The sequence below is a fragment of the Neoarius graeffei genome, chromosome 5 (assembly GCF_027579695.1).
Source record: "Neoarius graeffei isolate fNeoGra1 chromosome 5, fNeoGra1.pri, whole genome shotgun sequence".
Lineage (NCBI taxonomy): Eukaryota > Metazoa > Chordata > Actinopteri > Siluriformes > Ariidae > Neoarius > Neoarius graeffei.
The window spans coordinates 51,353,371-51,368,157 of NC_083573.1; positions in this window are offsets into that span (position 1 = coordinate 51,353,371).

Consider the following 14,787-nt stretch of genomic DNA (forward strand, 5'->3'; position numbering starts at 1 on the left):
AATGTCTTGCGTGAACGGGGAAAGCCCACCACATGATGCATGATGTAGTATCTTGAATTGGGTCATGATGAAGCAGGAAAAAATAGCGGAGAATTTAGGGCCATGTGGCCCTAAATTCATTAATTGTTCTATTAGAAAAAAAGCTAATAAAATTGCTCGTCTGTGATTCAAATTCAGTAGCTTTTGGTTGACTAAACAAAAATAATTGGGTGTCAGGGAAAATTCTTTTTATGACCTACACTTGAAAAATCTGAAAGGCAGTCTACCTTTAAAAAAAAGAAGAATGTGTCTGCTTTTGCAATACATAAATAGTTGAATTAGTTTCAGGTCTTTTGGATGGTTTGAATTTTTGAGATTTCATTGAGCTGGAAATTTTGCTGAAACCTAAGAAACCTATTAGCTCTACAGTGTGCACCTTGGTGATGGGAAACACACCTACTGTTCCAAAGGTGCAGCAGCAGTACCATGGAGTAAACCTTGGGCACCGATTTGATTCCTGGGACCAGCAAGAAAAATGTGAGGGGAGTTGAGTGAATGAATAGCACTTTCCCCTCCCTCTGTATCATGGCTGAAATGCCCTTGAGCAAGTCACCTAACCCCCAACTGCTCCCTGGGTGCTGTAGCATAGCTGCCCACTGTTCTGGGTATGTGTGTGTGTTCATTGCTCACTTGTGTGTGTGTGTGTGTGTGTGTGTGTGCATGTGTGTTCACTACTTCAGATGGGTTAAATGCAGAGGAGGAATTTCACTGTGCTTGAGTGTGTATGTGACAAATAAAGGCTTCTTCTTCTAAACACAGTTGAAAAGATGTTCATCTAAAGCCACTCAAATCAAGCTGCTAGACTGTATACTTGATGCCTTTTATGAGGTTATGCATGTTGTGGGTTCAGGAATCTTTCTGCATAGAGTTTGCATGCTCTACTTGTGCCTGTGTGAGGTTTCTTCTAAGCGCTCTGGTTTCCTCCCACAGTCCAAAGACATGCATATTAGGTCAACTGATGACTCTAAATTGTCTATAGTCTAAATTGTGTGAATTTCAGTGTAAATGAATTCTGTTGATAAATGGCTCATCCATGACCCACAATGGATAAGCGGTATAGAAAATGAATGAATAAATTTTGCTATTAATGTTGTCCTGCCATACTAAAATCCATGGCCAAAGTCACCGCGGATATTTACAATAGGCACATTTTACTTGTGGCTATTAAGCAATTTGCTATACATTCATTTCAGTATACTTAAAGGAATTAAAATCTGTGCACATGTGAAATAGTTTTGTATATACTGTAAAAATGTATAAATGTCAATAAACTGAGGCTTGATTATATTTTTTTATGTTGTTATGGGTGGTATACACTTTTAGATGAAGCCGGATTTCTGGCTTGAGTACATACATTGTGCCTGACCCTGGAATTTATTTGAAATATAAATAATGTCTACTCAAGAAAAGACTCTGTGCTGCCTCTGTAAACATCAGGAAGCATAGGTTTGAGCCATATACTGTAATATTATTTTAACAAATTGCCTCTTCTCAGTAAAATAATACCTTCGTTAGACTCAGTGATTTAAGATCTTTCAGGATTTATTTATCTTTGGGGATTCACCTAAAAGACTGAATTAAAGGACTTGATGAAAAATGAACTATTAATCACACTTATGAGTTCTAAATGGTGCAGCTTATCAGCTATTTAGTGTAATCTCTGCAACTGGCAATTTAGCCACTTTTATTTCCATTACATAAACAACTACCAAATTAATCAAGTGTTCTACAAAATTGTTAAAATTAGCTCTGAATTAAAATACATGATGCAAGCATATCTTTCAAATAATGTACGTTATAGCTCTATAAAATGCATTTTGTGCTCTGGAAGTGTAAATTGTGTGGCACAACCATGGGGTGGCACAGTGGTGTAGTGGTTAGCACTGTTGCCTCACAGCAAGAAGGTTCTGGGTTTGAGCCCAGTGGCCGATGGGGGCCTTGCTGTGTGGAGTTTGCATGTCTGTGTGGGTTTCCTCCGGGTGCTCCGGTTTCCCCCACAGTCCAAAGACATGCAGGTTAGGTTAATTGGTGGCTCTAAATTGACTGAGAGTGTGAATGGTTGTTTGTCTCTATGTGTCAGCCCTGCGATGACCTGGTGACTTGTCCAGGGTGTACTCCGCCTCTCGCCCATAGTCAGCTGGGATAGGCTCCAACTTGTCTGCAAGCCTGCACAGGATAAGCAGTTATGGATAAGGGATGGAACCGTAAATTGCAACATTGGTTGTGAATATAACATATACGTCCCCCTTTTTTTATACACTTTTTTCCACCTTACAAACAAATGTTTGTGTATGTGTGGCGTGTCCCATGAGGAAGTTGGTAAGTTGTGCTGTAGGTGTAAATGGTGAGATGAAAATCCAAAACTCCATGCAGGAAAGCCTTTAAAGACATTTGTTATGGCTTCTGACTCCACAATAAGTGATATGACAATATAAATGCCAATCTCACCCATGCCACTGCACTAGTGTTCCTGTCCATACCGTGTATTAAAATATCAGCATGTAAACTCATCATGTTTCTCATCTTTGCTGTCTTTCATGATGTTGAAATTTGACACAGGGTAGAAGACATTTAGTGGGTGACTGAGAGTGACACAGTTCTCTGTAATATGATATGTGATTGAGTGAAGCAATTAAAGCCTTTATAGGACAATAACATGGTGTGTGTGCATCCTGTTCTTTATATTTAATGTAGCTCCTCAGGCTTCATAAGACCTTCAGTCTCCAAGAGTTCCTTTACCCCCCTCCAACTCAGCATCTTAAATGGCTTCCCCCTTTAAAATGCCTGGGGCCTTGCTCTTTATTATTTAGGGTAATTTACTGACTGGTCTGGAGTTATGCCAACACTCCAAAACGTCTCTAATGGGAAGTTTCTGTGGGAGAGAAGTGGGGGAGAAGTGATGGAGCAGTAGGGAATATGGTTAAAAGCAGAGTCGAAAGGAAGAGAGTTTTTCTTGTCTTACTATTTGCTGCATCTAAACAGTTTTGAATGCACCTTAGCTTTTACTGCCATTTGAAGACAATAAAGTTCAAATCATTCCTAAACTTCCATCCATCCATTACCTGTAGCCACTTATCCTGTTCTACAGGGTCACAGGCAAGCTGGAGCCTATCCCAGCTGACTATGGGTGAGAGGCGGGGTACACCCTGGACAAGTCGCCAGGTTATCGCAGGGCTGACACAGAGACAAACAACCATTCACCCTCACACCTACAATCAATTTAGAGCCACCAATTAGCCTAACCTGCATGTCTTTTGACTGTGGGGGAAACCAGAACACCCAGAGGAAACCCATATAGACACGGGGATAACATGCAAACTCCACACAGAAAGGCCCTCGCCAGCTGCTGGGCTCGAACCCAGGACCTTCTTGCTTTGAGGTGACAGTGCTAACCACTACACCACCATGCCACCCATTCCTAAACTTGGTAATGTGAAAATCCTAATAATTAGCACATTCTTAGTGTGATAGACAAACATTAAAAGTGTTAAGGCTAATATTTGATAAGTTCTGCCATTCGGCACCCTTAGGCTCAGATGTCAGGATAAAGTGGCTACAGATAATGAGATGAGATATCTCATTATCTGTAGCCACTTTATCCTGTTCTACAGGGTCGCAGGCAAGCTGGAGCCTATCCCAGCTGACTATGGGCAAAAGGCGGGGTACACCCTGGACAAGTCGCCAGGTCATCACAGGGCTGACACATAGACACAGACAACCATTCACACTCACGGTCAATTTAGAGTCACCAGTTAACCTAACCTGTATGTCTTTGGACTGTGGGGGAAACCAGAGCACCTGGAGGAAACCCACGCGGACAACATGCAAACTCCGCACAGAAAGGCCCTCGCCTGCCACGGGGCTCAAACCCGGACCTTCTTGCTGTGAGGCGACAGCGCTAACCACTACACCACCGTGCTGCCCCAGGCTCAGATGTTTTACAGCTAATATCAGTGGCAAACCATTACTATTAGAGCTGGGACTTCAGCTCAGCCAAAACTTAGCCAGACACACCAAAAAAAGCAACAGGGCAAAAGGATTTTGCAAGGGATTAGTGTCAGAGTGTCAGGTTGTGTGTAGTTGTTGATGTTGATTTTAAAAGTAACTAAGTAAATTACACAGGGAAACGCATACTTAAGTCTGAGTGAAAAATACTGTGGCGAGTGTGTGTAACCAACTTGTAGAACTTTGCACGGGTGGGTGGAGCACAGAAGTGCGGCAGGCCAGAACTGAGTTTCCAAAAACTCTTTATTAACACTTTTCAGCGTTTTTCACTCTCTCAGATACACGCGCGCGCACACACATCAGCCGTCTGGTTGGGGAGAGAGCTCTCTTCCTCTGCTCTCTCTCTCTCCTTATATCAGGCGTGGTCGCTGGGAAGACACAAACACAGGTTAATTGACATCAGGTGTAGTGATTCTGCCACTTACCTTCCCTGACTCCACCCTCCGGTCACAGACCGACGCTTGACCACGCCCCCGCTGCCACACAACTATAACCAGTCAGCTACTCTAATAATAAAAGTCTCTGTGTGGCTAATAGATGATGCAGAGGAGGCAAAGAGTTGATTTGTCAGCACTTATTCTGGAAAACAATGAACAAGAGGGCTATCAACACACGGAGACAGTGGAAAGAATTCTGGCATCCCTTTTCCAGACATCCTAAACATGATAACAAAAATAAATAAATAAATAAATAAATAAATAATAAGGGCGGCACGGTGGTGTAGTGGTTAGCGCTGTCGCCTCACAGCAAGAAGGTCCTGGTTTGAGCCCCGTGGCCAGCGAGGGCCTTTCTGTGAGGAGTTTGCATGTTCTCCCCGTGTCCGCGTGGGTTTCCTCCAGGTGCTCCGGTTTCCCCCACAGTCCAAAGACATGCAGGTTAGGTTAACTGGTGGCTCTAAATTGACCGTAGGTGTGAATGTGAGTGTGAATGGTTGTCTGTGTCTATGTGTCAGCCCTGTGATGACCTGGCGACTTGTCCAGGGTGTACCCCGCCTTTCGCCCGTAGTCAGCTGGGATAGGCTCCAGCTTGCCTGCGACCCTGTAGAAGGATAAAGCGGCTAGAGATAATGAGATGAGATGAGATGAGATGAGATGAGATGAGATGAGATGAGATGAATAAATAATAAAAGTACATACTGTAGGCTACATACTGTTCAATAGGCTGGCTACATTACTCTGCGTGAGATAAAACAGACTATAATAGTCGTGCACTTAATATTGATTGTATAGTGTAGTTTACAATGTACAACAAATGAAGTAAACCATACAGTAATGAATAAGATATGACATATCTTAAGAGTTTTCTTAACATAGTCAGGCAGACATACCTGGAAAATAATGAATGAAAGGGCTATCAACACACGGAGACAGGGGAAAGAATTCTGGCATCCTTACAACATAATACACCAGTTAGCACCCAGCCAAATGGCTACTCAGATAAACACTCGACTTTTCACATGGAATTTTACAATGCTAACTTATATATTTGATCTGATACAAACAGCGGATGTGTGTCAAAACATTCTTACATCAAAAAATAAACATCATTGTAACAACTCTCTAGCTTTGGGAAACAGAGGAACAGGAAGAAGGCTTCAGAACAGGCGAGTTCATTTTATTGGACACACTTTTCAATGACTATTCATCATAAACACACAGACGCAACAGGGTGTCACAGCTATCTCTCTCATTCCTGACTGTCTGAAAGGCACACAGAGACACAGGTTAATAGACAGCCAGTAATTTGATACAGGTGCATCACATACAGGTCATCACATGTTACCTGCTGGTTTAACCCGCCTCCTCACCGTTCACAGCCGACACGTGACCATGCCCCCGCTGCCACAGTCATATCTTGGGAATATATATATATATATGTATGTATGTATGTATGTATGTATATGTGTGTGTTATTTACCAGCTGGGAGGTCCGTATCATGAAATACTGTGACCGAGGTCTTGAAAGTACTGATCGAGGCCCTCTGGGCCGAGGTCAGTATTCAAGGCCGAGGTCACGGTATTTCACCATACGGACCGACCTTAAGCTGGTAAATAATATTTTTTTTCTTTACCAAATTCTAACAGAAAACAAGACCACCCGAAAGGGAAAACCGAGCCGAGCCGCCATTTTGAATCCTCATTCACGGCTGTAATGCAAATGGCTTCCTGCTCGGTATACAAGTGCACTTCCATGGCAGGAAAAAAACTATATTTTGCTGCCTATGTAGTCCCCTATTTATACAAAATTGAGTCATTCAGGATTCAGCCATATTTTTGATCGGCGTTAGCAAGTTAGAGGTTTTTAGCTTTCTCCTGAAATGTTTTTTTTTATTTTGTCTTCCTCAGGGTAGTAAAACTCGCTTTCGCTGTGAACATTGTCGTTATTGCTATCCATGCTGTAAAATTAATGCTATTTTGAATCCTCATTCACGGCTGTAATGCAAATTGCTTCCTCCTCAGTATACAAGTGCACTTCCATGGCAGGAAAAAAACTACATTTTGCCGCCTATGTAGTCCCCTATTTATACAAATAGGAGTCATTCAGGATTCAGCCATGTTTTTGCTCGACGTTAGCAAGTTAGAGGTTTTTAGCTTTCTCCTGAAATGTTTTCTTTTATTTTGTCTTCCTCAGGGTAGTAAAACTCGCTTTTGCTGTGAACACTGTCGTTATCGCTATCAATGCTGTAAAATTAATGCTATTTTCCTGAGAAATGCTGACAAAAATTTATAAGATTTTTGATAATCTTATCAATAAATCTTATAAAAAAAAGATAAATGTTGACAAAAAATTCTACTATGTTTGTTGTTGTTGTGAACGAGCGAGTCTCTAGAGGTCCGTAACTGGGGTAGGATATGGACCCGCTCGCCAGCCAATCAGAGCGCAGGATTTGATGGAAACTGGACCGCGAAAAAAATAAACTGAATTAATGAATATTGTCCCTGCAGGATTCACGAAGCCAGCCTACCCCTTTCCAGATATCCCAAGCACGATAATGTCCACAGGTGTGTTACACTAATTAATACCCAATCAGAAACAATAGTGGAACCATTAAAGGAACCCAACAAATGAACATATTTTACAATAGAGGGATTTGGGGAAGTTCACAAAAAAAACCTTTATTCATATGAAATTATGGCATTGCATGGAAGAAGAGTCTGGAGACAGAAATCTTAGTTTCTCAGTCATTAGCCTGTGCTCCTTGCTTTTCGACTCACGGTAAGCTCGCGATGGCCTTCAAGAAGGCTGAAGGTGATACATTTTTGGTCCCTCCTACTATAAATCAAAATCAGATTGGTTTAATGATCTGTCACATCCTACATAAACATACACTGCCATGGCCTTTTGTCCTGGCAATGAACTCCTAAACAATGAGTGAGCCAGCTTTAAACTCTTCTCTGCCTAGAGACAACAAACAAAAAAATCTCATTGGATAAGTTGATTTTAATGTTTTCAGGACAGTAACCCATTCATTTCTGAAGCAAATTTGATAAAAAATGAGGCCAAATTATAATTAGAAGAGAATAATTATAATGAAATTATGAAAGCAATTAAAGAATGAAAGAAATTAATTATAACATTTGAAATGCTGATATGTTTGGGCCTTCTCTGAAGGCCTAGAAGGCCCTGATGGTTCCCCTCTGGCTAATATTCTGGGTTAAATTTGGGTCAATCGCTTATGGTTAGCTGCATGACAAGCTCCAGGGATATAATTTGATGAAAATGTAAAATATATCATGGCATAATAATAATAATAATAATAATTCAGTTTCACATTTCTTTCGATAAATCCTTTCAGTTGAAAATTATGAAATGTATTCCTTCAGTCAGGGCAACTGCTGCTGACTGCTGTGTTCACTTTGGTAGACTAAAGAATAAACTGAAAACATAAGGGCTGGCCATCAATCTGTTGTTAAATTAAGCCTCCAGGACAAAGACATATATACCGTAAATGTTTAAATCCCATTTAATCCATGTAACACTGTTCCCACATTGTTGGTATCTATAAAAGAAGTATAGCTCACCCTCCTCTTACTGAATCCCCACTTAACCTATGAAAATTTTGTTGCAAATTTAATGACTTGGGGGTCTAAGGCAAAGAGATGAAGGGGCCCTTCTCAACTGTAGTCTGCCCACTTCTCCTTCTAAGTCTAAAATATCAGGCCTACTTGTATTTAAAAAAATTCTCACTGCAGACTGGATCTACTGGGTAGAAGATCTGCTGCATAGCTATTTCATCTTTGATGAAAGGATTATATATTCAGTATAATTTAGAAAATAATGAGTTTAAGGGTCCAATCTACTAAAATTTATTCTTGCTCTTTGCTTCGGCTCATTAGACTGCAGTTTATATTTGTAGTTTAATTGCTGTTAGCTTCTATTTTACTTTTTCCATTGTACTTAAATGCATTTTCTTTCCCTGTATTAATTAAGCCTCTCTTCTCCTTTTTTTTTATTCTGTTATCAGCTTTAATAATGTTATTGTTTCTGGCAGCAACAGGAATACTGCAATCAGCCATATTTGAGGATGATCAAGGAGAGGATAAAATGATCTAACACCACTACATGGATGAACTAAATATTTATTTTGCCTATTAGTTGCTCCACTTCTGCTAGAATGAGCAGAATATTTAGTCCTTGAGAAGAAAATGGTACCTTTTAGAGTTTGCCAGCAAACTTTTTTTTCTCTCCTCTACACTTTGTAAACTTGGTTTCATTTACTCTAATTTTTCTATTTCCCAGTACATATGAATACACATCAATACTGTGCAGTGCAACTGCACATCAAGACTGAATATAATTGCTTTTACAGAAAGTATCTAGAAAAACATCGATACGTATAGCTAATTTGGAGATTCATGGGGCCTTAGGTAGTTGCCTAACTTTGCTAATAATTAAGTCCACCCTTGTTCTAGATGTACTTAATAATCCCAAGGTCTTATCACTGCTTAGAAAAGTTTAATAATAAGGATAAACAAGCTTTTACAAACAATGCATCAGAACATAATATTTGTATAGTTCCATAGTAAATATAATCTAAAACCCTCTATCTATAGTGAATTGATTAGTGTTTTGCAAACATTGAAATCATTTATTATTATTAAGTTAATAATTAATAGAGAGGATATAATTTGAAATCAGTTTCTCCCCAGTGCCTATAAAACCAGCTATTGCTTTTATTATGCACCTCCTTGAAGAGCTCAGTCTATTTGGTGTGAGTAATGGAGTAATTTGAAATTCAGGCCACTGTCAGCTTGTCTAATACAGGCGATTGGGAAAGCTGCAATTTACACATCTCCAGCCAGTTGTCTTGATAATGGCGGTGAGGCCTTAAGCAAAAATGGTGCTTAAAGTTACTGCCATACTGATTTGTAGCTGCCTGTTTCCACTCTGCTTAGTACCCATTTGGAATTAGCGCAGTTTTGGAACATTGCCATAGACAGTGTCAGTAAGCAGAGGCTTGCTTAAGGAGCCATTTGATGCAATCAATAACTGTTTCATCAGAAATGGTGCTCATCAGTCAGAATCTGAATGCACCATAATGTTCATCAAGAAAGTGAGTGGACTGAGACTGATCGCGTGCTCTGCAGCAGGAAAGAATCACGTTTATTATTCTGTAGTAGTGACATTATGTGATATTATTTGAATCATTATAAGATCATGTGTTTTAAATCTCTGTGTCTGTAATGTAATATGGAACTTAAGAGCACTCCTTCTCATGCAGTAGAATTTGTATGTCACAGTAGCATGAAATATCCTGCCAAAGGTGAGTGACCTGTGACCTACAGTAATGGAGACCTGTGTACCTGTAGACAGAAACTTTCCTGCATGTAAACTGCATGTTACAACCCACTTGCTTGTTGACAGGGAGGACACACACACACACACACACACACCATTTCTTTCAGCTGCAGAGGTGCAGGTGGAGGCTGGCATTGTGCTTGTGCAGCTCCTGTCAGGCTGATAGCTCTGATACCTCCAACTACAGCTCATGTGCCACAGCCTGACAGAAACCTAAAGAACTGGCGTGGGTAAGTTTGTTCTCCAGATTAGGACTTTAAAATCTATTTTCCGTCAATAGCTTGACAATGAATATATTAGTGTTATGCAATGCATTATATCACAGGGTATTGCATAACACTAACATTCATGCAGTGCATTATATCACAAGGTTCTTAACCAATGAAGACCCCCGACATATCCAACTCAACATCACCCCAGGTGTAAAACCACCACCAGGAGCAGATCTGCCCCACAGAGAGTGGGTCACACTGCACCGCTGTGGGGTGCGTCCATCCTCAGCATTTACCGTATGTGTGGCAACTCAGAGCAGACTGCTGAGCCTATTATACATGAGTGTCCCATAGCGCTGCAATAATTTGACTGCAGTGGCTGCACAACGTTGCAGAATGTCTCATACGAAAAAAGAAGAAGAAAAATATATCACACGTTCTCATCCATGGAATATGAAGAATAGTGCAAGACAAACTATTACACACACTTAAAGGTTGATGTGCTGGTTCAGGAATTATTTAATCCATTCCCCTTTCTGAATTGTTTGAGCTGATACCTAACCGGTATCCCCATAGAGAGTATGCATCATCTTGTTTCAATACATTTTGTTTCCTAACCACGTATTAGTCTGTTTACAAACCGCTCAGCAGCCAGGTCGGAAAAGTCATGTGATGTCATGCGCAGGTCAGAGGTTGCAACCATGGAGCCACAGCAAACATGGCGGATCACCCAGATCGAATGAAAACTCTTTGAAATATTCCAAACCTAAACGCACCTGTGAGCTTGAAGGCTCTCGAGTGCTCGCTTCTGTGTCGGAGACTGCTGGTTCCGCTCATTATAATATTATAATGAGGATAAACTTCGGCTGTTTCTGTACCCAAGTGTAAACATTAGCGCGTGGTGTTTTTCCAGCTCATTCTCCTTCAGAGGCATGCGGCAGCGAGCAATACAGCATGTGATTCAAGTACCTAGGGGTTATTCTAGCTCCACAGGGTAATATTCATCTTTTTAATACATCAACCTGTTCCACTTTAAAGGCAAATAGACAGTGGCATTTATGATTACATTCCATTACATTTTTAAGCATTTCAAGTCTGTAATACTTTCAAGGATTTAAAGTCTGTTTGACTTTACAGAGTTCATGCTGTGTTTCCTTTTGTTCAAAAAAAAATCCACTACAATTATAATTCTGTCATATGACAATGTGCCCTGTGATGACCTGGCGACTTGTCCAGGGTGTACCCCGCCTTTCGCCCGTAGTCAGCTGGGATAGGCTCCAGCTTGCCTGTGACCCTGTAGAAGGATAAAGCGGCTATAGATAATGAGATGAGATGAGATGAGATGAGATGAGATGAGATGAGATGAGATGAGATGAGATGAGATGAGATGAGATGACAATGTGTGCAGTCTACTTTTAGTTTCTCCTTCAAAAGCATTCTCATCTCATCTCATTATCTCTAGCCGCTTTATCCTTCTACAGGGTCGCAGGCAAGCCGGAGCCTATCCCAGCTGACTACGGGCGAAAGGCGGGGTACACCCTGGACAAGTCGCCAGGTCATCACAGGGCTGACACATAGACACAGACAACCATCTTCAAAAGCATTTTGAAGACTAAAAGATGATACAGTTAATAATGCATGTCACTCATGTTCACAACATACAACTGTATTCCACATGTGCCTTCTCAGTGACTACTGATAAAATGGTATGGGTCTTTCAGCAAAGCAGACTAAAAAATATCAGCACAAATGGAGAAATTGAGTGGGTTTTTGTTTTTGTTTTAATTGTGTGATCATTTGACACACTGTCACTGTGAGGCTCCATGAATCTACAGTCTGGGCTAAAAAGAAATCAGCCCCAGCATCAGTGTATTTTTCTAACAGTCACTAAAAGACAGAGGGGGTGGCGTATGAGGGGGTGGGGGTTGCTTAGCCCTGCTATCCCACTTACAGTGGTGCTTGAAGGTTTGTGAACCCTTTAGAATTTTCTATATTTCTGCATAAATATGACCTAAAACAACCTCAGATTTTCACACAAGTCCTAAAAGTAGATAAAGAGAACCCAGTTAAACAAATGAGACAAAAATATTATACTCGGTAATTTATTTATTGAGGAAAATGATCCAATATTACATATCTGTGAGTGGCAAAAGTATGGGAACCTTTGCTTTCAGTATCTGGTGTGACCCCCTTGTGCAGCAATAACTGCAACTAAACGTTTCCGGTAACTGTTGATCAGTCCTGCACACCGGCTTGGAGGAATTTTAGCCCATTCCTCTGTACAGAACAGCTTCAACTCTGGGATGTTGGTGGGTTTCCTCACATGAACTGCTCGCTTCAGGTCCTTCCACAACATTTCCATTGGATTAAGGTCAGGACTTTGACTTGGCCATTCCAAAACATTAACTTTATTCTTCTTTAACCATTCTTTGGTAGAACGACTTGTGTGCTTAGGGTCGTTGTCTTGCTGCATGACCCACCTTCTCTTGAGATTCAGTTCATTGACAGATGTCCTGACATTTTCCTTTAGAATTCGCTGGTATAATTCAGAATTCATTGTTCCATCAATGATGGCAAGCCGTCATGGCCCAGATGCAGCAAAACAGACCCAAACCATGATACTACCACCACCATGTTTCACAGATGGGATAAGGTTCTTATGCTGGAAGGCAGTGTTTTCCTTTCTACAAACATAATGCTTCTCATTTAAACCAAAAAGTTCTATTTTGGTCTTGTTCATCCACAAAACATTTTTCCAATAGCTTTCTGGCTTGTCCACGTGAGCTTTAGCAAACTGCAGACGAGCAGCAAGGTTCCCCTACTTTTGCCACTCACAGACATGTAATATTGGTTCATTTTCCTCAATAAATAAATGACCAAGTATAATATTTTTGTCTCACTTGTTTAACTGGCTTCTCTTTATCTACTTTTAGGACTTGTGTGAAAATCTGATGATGTTTTAGGTCATATTTATGCAGATATATAGAAAATTCTAAAGGGTTCACAAACTTTCAAGCACCACTGTATGTGGTGTGTTACTCTGTTGACACTCTCCGTGTGCATTATGCAGCCAAATTTGTATGGTGATTCAGTTTCTATAATCAAGTGTAACTGCTTTCAGAAACAAAACCACTTTGAAGATTAAGCATCATTGAAATTTTACTTATCTTTTCATTCATCCACGCTTTGATATTCTTAAAAGTATATACTTTGTTATTTTTTGCTCATTTCATTAAAAAAACAATAATATTATAGATCAATTACATCATTTTTCCTGCAATCCTAAACAAAAAGTTTTTGATGATAAAGCAAAAACAAATCAGAAATTAACTTCCTGATGTGTCGACTTCTCATGAAGCAGAGTTTGATTACTGCATGCCTCGAATTTACTCCTCAGTGATTTATTTCACCAGTTACTGTATACTGATGAATGTAGACAAAGACGCACTTGACCCAGGACCTGTTCAGTATCACAAGCCTCATGTTGATAACAGTGCACATTAACTCTGAGATAACAGATAAAGATTGGACATGAGGAGTTAACTGCAGAAGCAAATAAGAAGAAGCCAAGAAGCTTTTATTTGTCACATGTACACTCAAGCACAGACTTAAGCACACAGTGAAATTTATCCTCTGAAATTTAGCTTTTAAACAGAGGTGGACAGTAGCAAAGTACATTTACTTGAGTAATGTACAGTACTTAAGTACACTTTTTGAGTATCTATACTTGAGCTCTTTTTTTTTTTTTTGGAAACTTCTGACTTTAACTTCACTACATTTGAAAGACAAATATTGTACTTTTCACTCCACTACATTTCTGTCAAGGTCCTCGTTACTCGTTACTATGAAGCAGCTTTGAAAGTGGACATTTTTTTCTTTTCTTTTCTAAAACGTGATTGGTTTTTTCGCAGGTGACACTGAGACAGACTATCAGTAATCACTAGGGTCACCTCCATAGACTGTATAAAATCAAGTTCAGTGATTTCTCAGCAGTATTATTTAACTCGATCAGTTGATGGCAGAATGGAAGGAGGCAGTTCTTCTGGTGAATGCATGCACCCATGGCCCATGAACCCATGTTTCAGGTTTCTGAAAGGATTAAAGATTCATTTCGTTTTTAATGTTTGCTTTGTTTGCCTAAAATGAACCACATCACGGCCTACCAAAAACTCACCGTCCGACCTGCGGAAGCATATTGAGGGATATAAATGTTTTATTCCAAGAGAAAGCTTGCAATGAAGTTGTCTGTGCTTTTAGAGCTAGTAATAATGTTGCAATAGCTATGCGGTCTGGTTAGTCAAATGACTTTCTATGGATTTGCCCGCCAAGTTGCCATAGCCTTGTCCACATCTAACATTAACACATAGCTAGTTAACTTGGACACTGTTAGTTAGCATGTATGGTAAAAACGAAGTTATGCTAACATGAATAATGTTAACTTATCAGAAGTCCTTTCAGAAAAATGTTTCAGCATAATCTTGCGAAATAAACAATGTAGAAATCTTTCTTTTCTAGTAGCATTAGCTATCCAATATGATTTCAAGTTTGAAAAGAGTTTGCTAGCATGTCAGGTGGAGCTTCACTGACTAGCTAGCTTAACGTTAAACCACCATGATGACACAGCAGGTGTTCACTTTGTGAATTCACATTTCTGTCTTTGGTAACAGCATTCGGTTTTGTAAGCATTGTGGCAATAATACAACAATGCGTTGACAGAAAATGTACTTTTAAT